This window comes from Microtus ochrogaster, unplaced genomic scaffold (genome assembly GCF_000317375.1).
Source record: "Microtus ochrogaster isolate Prairie Vole_2 unplaced genomic scaffold, MicOch1.0 UNK56, whole genome shotgun sequence".
Classification (NCBI taxonomy): Eukaryota; Metazoa; Chordata; class Mammalia; order Rodentia; family Cricetidae; genus Microtus; species Microtus ochrogaster.
The window spans coordinates 2,136,156-2,143,341 of record NW_004949154.1 but is presented as its reverse complement, the minus strand read 5'-3'; the positions used below and the strand labels follow the sequence as shown (position 1 = coordinate 2,143,341).

The 7,186-nt window shown below is 41.8% G+C and overlaps 1 non-coding gene across 1 annotated transcript; it reads right to left on the bottom strand.

The window, feature by feature from the left end:
- Nucleotides 1–585: 585 nt before the first annotated feature.
- Trnaf-gaa lies at nt 586–658 on the bottom strand. Its single transcript has one exon. It is a non-coding gene; the product is annotated as a tRNA-Phe (tRNA).
- Between the last annotated feature and the right edge of the window lie 6,528 nt (nt 659–7,186).

Sequence of the window (7,186 nt, the reverse complement as noted above, 5' to 3'; positions counted from 1 at the left end):
GTGGCTTTGTGACCCAATCAGGTCAAAGATGCAGATATACTTGTAAAAGCTGTGACGCAGTGAGGCTCAGCTAGTTCTCCCTCTTAAACTCAGTTCATCTTGAGTGCTTGAGGTCTGGGTACAAGGTGAAGTCGGAGGGCAGGAAGCTGTATAATAGAGGTTTTCAATGTAGCAGAAGAAAATATAGTGCATTCAGTTACACAGGAATTCCAAAGAAACGACGACATTTGTATTTTCCGTGCAAAATTTGGGACAACGATAATTCTAAAGGGTTATGTCTCTGAAATTCACATTTATTTAGGTGTGCTGTATTTGGCCTGATAACTCTAGTGTGACCTGAACCGGAAAAGGATCCCTTCATTCCCCCGTACTCGATCCACCATCTGTCTGCGGGTTTTGGTCATTGTGAATCCCAGCTGGACAAACGCCGTGTGCCACACTCTTCCGAGAAGGGGCTTAGCTGAGTACAATCAGGGCACACTAACTCTACAAAAACACCTATTAGAGTAAGAGACAGCTCAGTTAACTACATACATAGATCTGCTAAACGTGAGTCGTAGTCCAGGTGAAGCCGTATAAAATCACTGCCGAAACCCGGGATCGAACCAGGGACCTTTAGATCTTCAGTCTAACGCTCTCCCAACTGAGCTATTTCGGCCACGGTTGAGAGAAGTCTTTAACCTGCATAATTATGAGAAAATACTGCTTCATAGTCATAAAGCAGGTAAGTTCAGCTAAAGGCTGGGTATTCACAAGCCTCACAAAGGCAATGACGCAAGGACTACCTGGGAAGGATTACGGCTCAAGTGAGGTTTTTTTTTGTTTTTTTGTTTTTTTTTAAATTATCCTGCAATTTGCTTCTCTGTATTCAAAATACTAGTGATTGTTCTTGTCTTGAGACAGGATTTCTCTGTGGAGCCCTGGCTGTCCTCAAGCTCACTCTTGGTACCAGGCTCACCTCGAACGCAGAGATCTGCCTGCTTATTGATTTTTTTTAGTTAAATACAAAGAATGCTTTAATGAGGATTGAACTAGAGCTTCATGCATGCTAGGTGGTGCTCTAACACTGAGCTACAGCCCCAATTCAGCTCATGAATTTTTGAGTTTGAAATTCATGGTAGTTACAATTGTGTGCTTTATTAAGGCACAGCATTGACCGGATGGGCACGACACCAGCTCAGTAGATCACCCATGCCCCAGATGTGATGATGTAGAACAGCATTGCAATGAGTATATACACATAGACTGGTATTTTGAAGGAAGCAGAGGTCAAGATGTGACCTTATTTTATTTTAATTTAGTTTATTTTAAGTTTTAATTACTATGCCTAAGAGAGCCATGAAACAAAAATGCCTCTGGTCTGCAAGCCCCTTGCCCGAGGACAGAGAGTTCCTGAAATGCTGGAGGCTGTTGTTTAGGGGAGATAGCAAACTACATGTTTTCACTCCCCTTAAAAAGTTTGTCAGAGCCATCTGCATCAGATGTGCTTGAACACCTGTGGGCAGAAAGTTCACAGGCAGATTATACATCAGAGGTATGCTTGCCATTGATTGGATGTAGCCTACAGGTACATCAGAATGTATGCTTACCCCTGATGAAAAATGCGGTGAATTATGGGTTTTCCTTCTTAAACCACTGTCAACTGTGATTCTGAGCCATTTCCCAGGAACCTGTGTATGAACCTGACCAGAGTCCACCTACTTGGTCAGTATTTAATTAAAACTTGCTTCAAATTTGGCTTTAAATTGTAGTAGTGGTCTTATTCTCGATCAGGGTGATTAATAATTTCTCTTGTAGAGTTTTTGCTTTGTTTTTATAGATGCCATCAATTTGAATGTCAGAAATAGTTACAAAATACTGGAAAAAGATGGCAAGGCCGAGAATGTGAGCTGCCCTGAGTGTGATTCCTAGTGATCACACACACACCCTCAACATTTGCAAACTCTTCACATGATATAGACTTTGCATGTTACCTCAATAGCAGTTATAGATACTTGAGAAATTGACTTGGCTCTGACCCTTTTCAAACTCTAAGAATCAGCTATGGATTAAATATATCCCTGATAGGCTGGTTCTATCCCACCCGACACACATTTCATAGCTGTACTTTCCTTGCATGCTTTTAATTTAAAAGTACCATAAGGCTAGTTAGATAATCCAGGGTTTCATACTAAATTCATCATAAGAAGGGGAACATGGGTTTATTGTAACTTCAAAAGAAAAGATTACTTTGGTTTAGGGTTTGCAAAGACAAATTAGAGAGGGATTCCAGATTGCCTTTTTTCTTTTTTCTGAGATAGGGTTTCTCTGTGTAGCTTTGGAACCTGTCCTGTAACTTTCTCTGTAGACCAGGATGGCTTTGAACTCACAGAAATCCGCCTGCCTCTGCCTCCCGAGTGCTGGGATTAAGGACATTCGCCGCCACCACCTACCTAGATTGCCTTTTTCAAGAGAGTGAGAGAAACAGATTCAACACAATGCCCATCAAAATCCCAGCAAAATTCTTCAAAGACCTTGAAAGAACTGTACTCAACTTCATATGGAAAACTCAGGATAGCCAAAACAATCCTGTACAACAAAAGAACTTCTGGAGGCATCACAATCCCTGACTTCAAACTCTACTACAGAGCTACAGTACTGAAAACAGCCTGGTATTGGCACAAGAACAGACAGGAGGACCAATGGAACCAACTAGAAGACCCGGATATCAATCCATATAATCTTCTAACACCTGATCTTTGATAAAGAAGCAAAAAATATCAAATGGAAAAAAGAAAGCATATTTAACAAATGGTGCTGGCATAACTGGATATCAACATGTATAAGAATGAAAATAGACCCATATCTATCACCATACACAAAACTCAAATCCAAATGGATCAAAGATCTCAACATAAAGCCAGCCACATTGAAGCTTATAGAAGAGAAAGTGGGAAGTACACTTGAATGCGTTGGCACAGGGAACAACTTCCTAAATAGAACCCCAGCAGCACAGACACAGAGAAACAATTAATAAGTGGGACCTCCCAAAACTGAAAAACTTCTGTAAAGCAAAGAACATGGTCAACAAGACATATTGAATTTTGCAGGAAAATGGATGGAGCTAGAACACATTATTTTGAGTGAGGTAACCCAGACACAGAAAAACAATTATCACATGTACTCACTCATAGGTGGTTTTTAAACACAAAGCAAAGAAAGCCAGCCTATAAACCTCACATCAGACCTTGGTCTGATCTCCAAAATATACCAAGAACGGGCAGTGGTGGCGCACGCCTTTAATCCAAGCACTTGGGAGGCAGAGGCAGGCAGATCTTTGTGAGTTCGAGACCAGCCTGGTCTACAAGAGCTAGTTCCAGGACAGGCTCCAAAACCACAGAGAAACCCTGTCTCGAAAAAAAAAATATATATACCAAGAACTCAAGAAATTGGACACCAAAAGATCACATAATCTAATAAAAAAATGGAGTACAGACCTAAACAGAGAACTCTCAACAGAGGAATTTAAAATGACTGAAAGACACTTAAGGAAATGTACAACATCCTTAGTCATCAGAGAAATGTAAATCAAAACAACTATGAGATTCCATCTTACACTTGTAAGAATGACCAAGATCAAAAACATTGATGGCAACTTGTGCTAGAAAGATTGTGGGGAAAATGCAATGCACCACACCTGCATTGCTGGTGGGAACGCAAGCTGGTACAATCCCTTTGGATGTCAGTGTGTTGATTTCTCAGCAAATTAGGAAACAACCTTCCTCAAGACCCAGTAATACCATTTTTGGGCATTTATCCAAAGGATACTCAATCGTGCCACAAGGACATGTGCTCAACTATGGTCATAGCAGCTTTGTTTGTCATAGCCAGAACCTGGAAACAACCTAAATGCCCCTCGATCGAACAATGGATAAGGAAAATGTGGTACATTTACACAATGGAGTACTACATAGGAGAAAAAATTAACAACAGCTTGAATTTTGCAGGAAAATGGATGGAGCTAGAAAACATTATTTTGAGTGAGGTAACCCAGACACAGAAAGACAATTATCACATGTACTCACTCATAGGTGGTTTTTAAACATAAAGCAAAGAAAGCTAGCCTACAAACCACAATCCTAGAGAACTTAGACAGCAATGCAGATACTAAGAGAGACTTACATAGATCTAATCTACATGGGAAGTAGAAAAAGACAAGATCTCCTGAGTAAATTGGGAGCATGGGGACCTTGGGGGAGGGTTGAAGGTTGGAGGGGAGAGGCAGGGAGGGGAGCAGAGAAAACTGTAGAGCTCAATAAATATCAATAAACAAAACAAAACAAAAAACAACCTTCTATATGTACACTAAAAAGAAGTTTGCCTCCCTTGTGAGAGAAAAAAAGAGGGAGAGAAGAGCACATCTGAGTTCTGGGGCTGCCATGCCTCAACTAGATGTTGTCAAGGTTTTTACAGACCCAGCAGTCTTGTTTAAACATCTCTATTTTGATTTTTCTAGGTAGTTGTGATGGGAAAATCCTGAAATAATGCCCACCTAACCAACCCTCCAAATACCACGCCACCAGCAAAACAAACTACATAACCAATGGGACCGTTAATACGATAGGGTTTGCCTGTTATGGTTACGTTAGCCTACACAGCACATCTGATTGTAAAATATGCAATTACCTATTAGTCATAGAGGGTTCTGGGATGCTTATCTTGATGGTCAGATTGCTTCCACTGAAAGATGCCTACAGGGTTAGTAAGCACCCTTCTGAGGAAGTCCATGTTTCTAGAAGGGATGAGATTGTGGGGACTTTGACCTAATCACTGGTTTAAGCAATTGAAAGATTCAATATTGAAAAGGGTCGTTAGGTAGTGGAAGTTATGGAAGTTGTGCCTAGGTGGAAGAAATGGATCTCTTGGGGTAGGGGATAAGGGGCATTTCTTAGCCCTGGTCCTTCCTGTTTTCCTGGTTACCTAGTTCCATCGTATTCCTTTAGCAATGATGGTCTGGCTTGCATCTGGCCTAAAGCCAAGGAACCAGTGACTCATGGACTGAAATCATGGAGTAAAAGAAACCCTTCTCTGCCTTACTGTTTCTCTCTGGTGTTTGTCGTAGCAACAGGGTATCTGCCATAGCAACAGGGAGTCTGCCCAACACAGGGTCGTTCAGCCACACTTGGAAGAGACTCAAGTAAAACAAGCAAGAAGGGTGTTAAGTTCCCTGGCTTGAAGCTGGAGTCCACTTGGTAAGGAATGCAGATAGGCCCTGGGATGAGCCTGGCTCCTAGCTGACAGTCAACAAGGAGGATGGTTCTTTGCTGCAACAAGAAACTCAAGGATGCTAGCAAGTATGCCAGTCTGGAAGGATCTTTCGTGACACGCCTCCAGACAAGAGCTCAACACGGCTTCTTTCCATCTCATGAGACCCTAAACAAAGAATCCAGCTCTATAGTGTGATTCCTCACCTCCAGGACTGCGTTCTTAAACAGGCCTGGCTTATGGTAATTAGGTGTGCAGCAATGGAGAGCCACCATCAGCCGTATAGACTTGACGTATGCAAGACCAAAAGTGACTTAAATCACTGGCCAAGTGATTATCTGGCATTCAGAGCAAACCAATTTCTTCATAGTCATATTTTAGATATAATGACACTAATTATATCATACAATCATTACATATATATTAGCCTAACCCAATTTCTCAGGTGAATCCAAATCTCTGCAGAATATATATATATGGCTTGTTTGTTTTTAGAATTGGCCAAATGATTTAATCTGTGGTTGTTTTTTTTTTTTTTTTAGTCTCCCTTTCTCAGTTCTTAGATTACATAGAAGAACCATATTTAAAATTATTTCTCCAACCAGGGTACATGCCTGTCTGTAATCCTAGCATTTGGAAGGTGGAGGAGGACAGATCAGGAACTTAAGGTTATCCTTAGCTATATGGTGAAGGTAACCAGGGCTATGTAGAAAATTGGAGGCTAGTCTAGGCCACAGTAGACCTTATCTCAAAAAAAAATGTTTTTTGATATCTCCACAGGTACCTCCAACAAAGCATACCCCAAAATGAATTGTTTCTCTTTCAAAGTCCTTTCCTTTTTTTCAAATTTTTCTCTTCTGTGTATTGGTTCTTTGCCTCTATGTATGTCTGTATGAGGGTGCCAGATCCGCCGGAACTGGAGTTACAGGCAGCCATGAGCTACCATGTAGGTGTTGGGAACGGAACCCAAGTTCCCTGGAAGAGCAACAAGTGTTCTTAACTGCTAAGCCACCTCTTCAGTCCCACTTTCTTTCTTTTATTTTATTTTGGAGTTCAAACTGGCCTGGAACTCATTCCATATAGACCCGGCTGGCTTTAAACTCACGTGTAGTCAAGAATGACCTTGAACTTCTGATCTTCCTTGTTTGCCTTCTTAGTGCTAAGATTAAAGGTGTGAGTTGCAATGACACAAATTATTATTTTTTTTTATGTATACATGCTTATAGCGCAGTGTGGGTGTGTCCATGCTGGGACAGGTGCCTCTAGAGGTCAGAGAGCATCATATTCACTGAGCTGGAGTCTAGGCAGGGATGAGCTAGGGATAGAATTCAAGTCCTCTGCAAGAGCAGTGCAAGACTCATAAGCATGGAGCCATTTCTCTAGTCCTGAAATTCATATTAGCATCTGTCTCAGCTAGGGTTTCTATCTCTGGGATGAGACATCATGACTAAAGCAAGTTGAGGAGGAAAAGGTTTATCTGGCTTAGACTTCAACACTGTACTCCACCACTGAAGGAAGTTGGGCAGGAACTCAAACAGGGAAGGAACTTGGAGGCAGGAGCTGATGAAGGAGTACTGCTTACTGGCTTGCTCCTCATGACTTGCTCAACCTGCTTTCTTATAGAACCCAGGACCACCAGCCCAGGGATGGCACCACCCACCATGGGCTTGGCCCTACCCTATCAATCACTAATTAAGAAAATGCCTTACAACAGGACCAAATGGAGGCATTTTCTCAACTGAGGTTCCCTCCTTTCAGATGACCCTAGTTTGAGTCAAGGTGACTAGCCAGGATACCTGATCTTCCATCTAACTGTCCCAGGTCAGGGAACTGCAAACCCTTTCCCCCTTGGCTCTCTAGTCACCCGCCATTCCACAGGCTGTGCACCCACCTAGAATTCCTCTCCAGCCTCTTAACTGGTCTTAGTCATAAATGGGTTTCT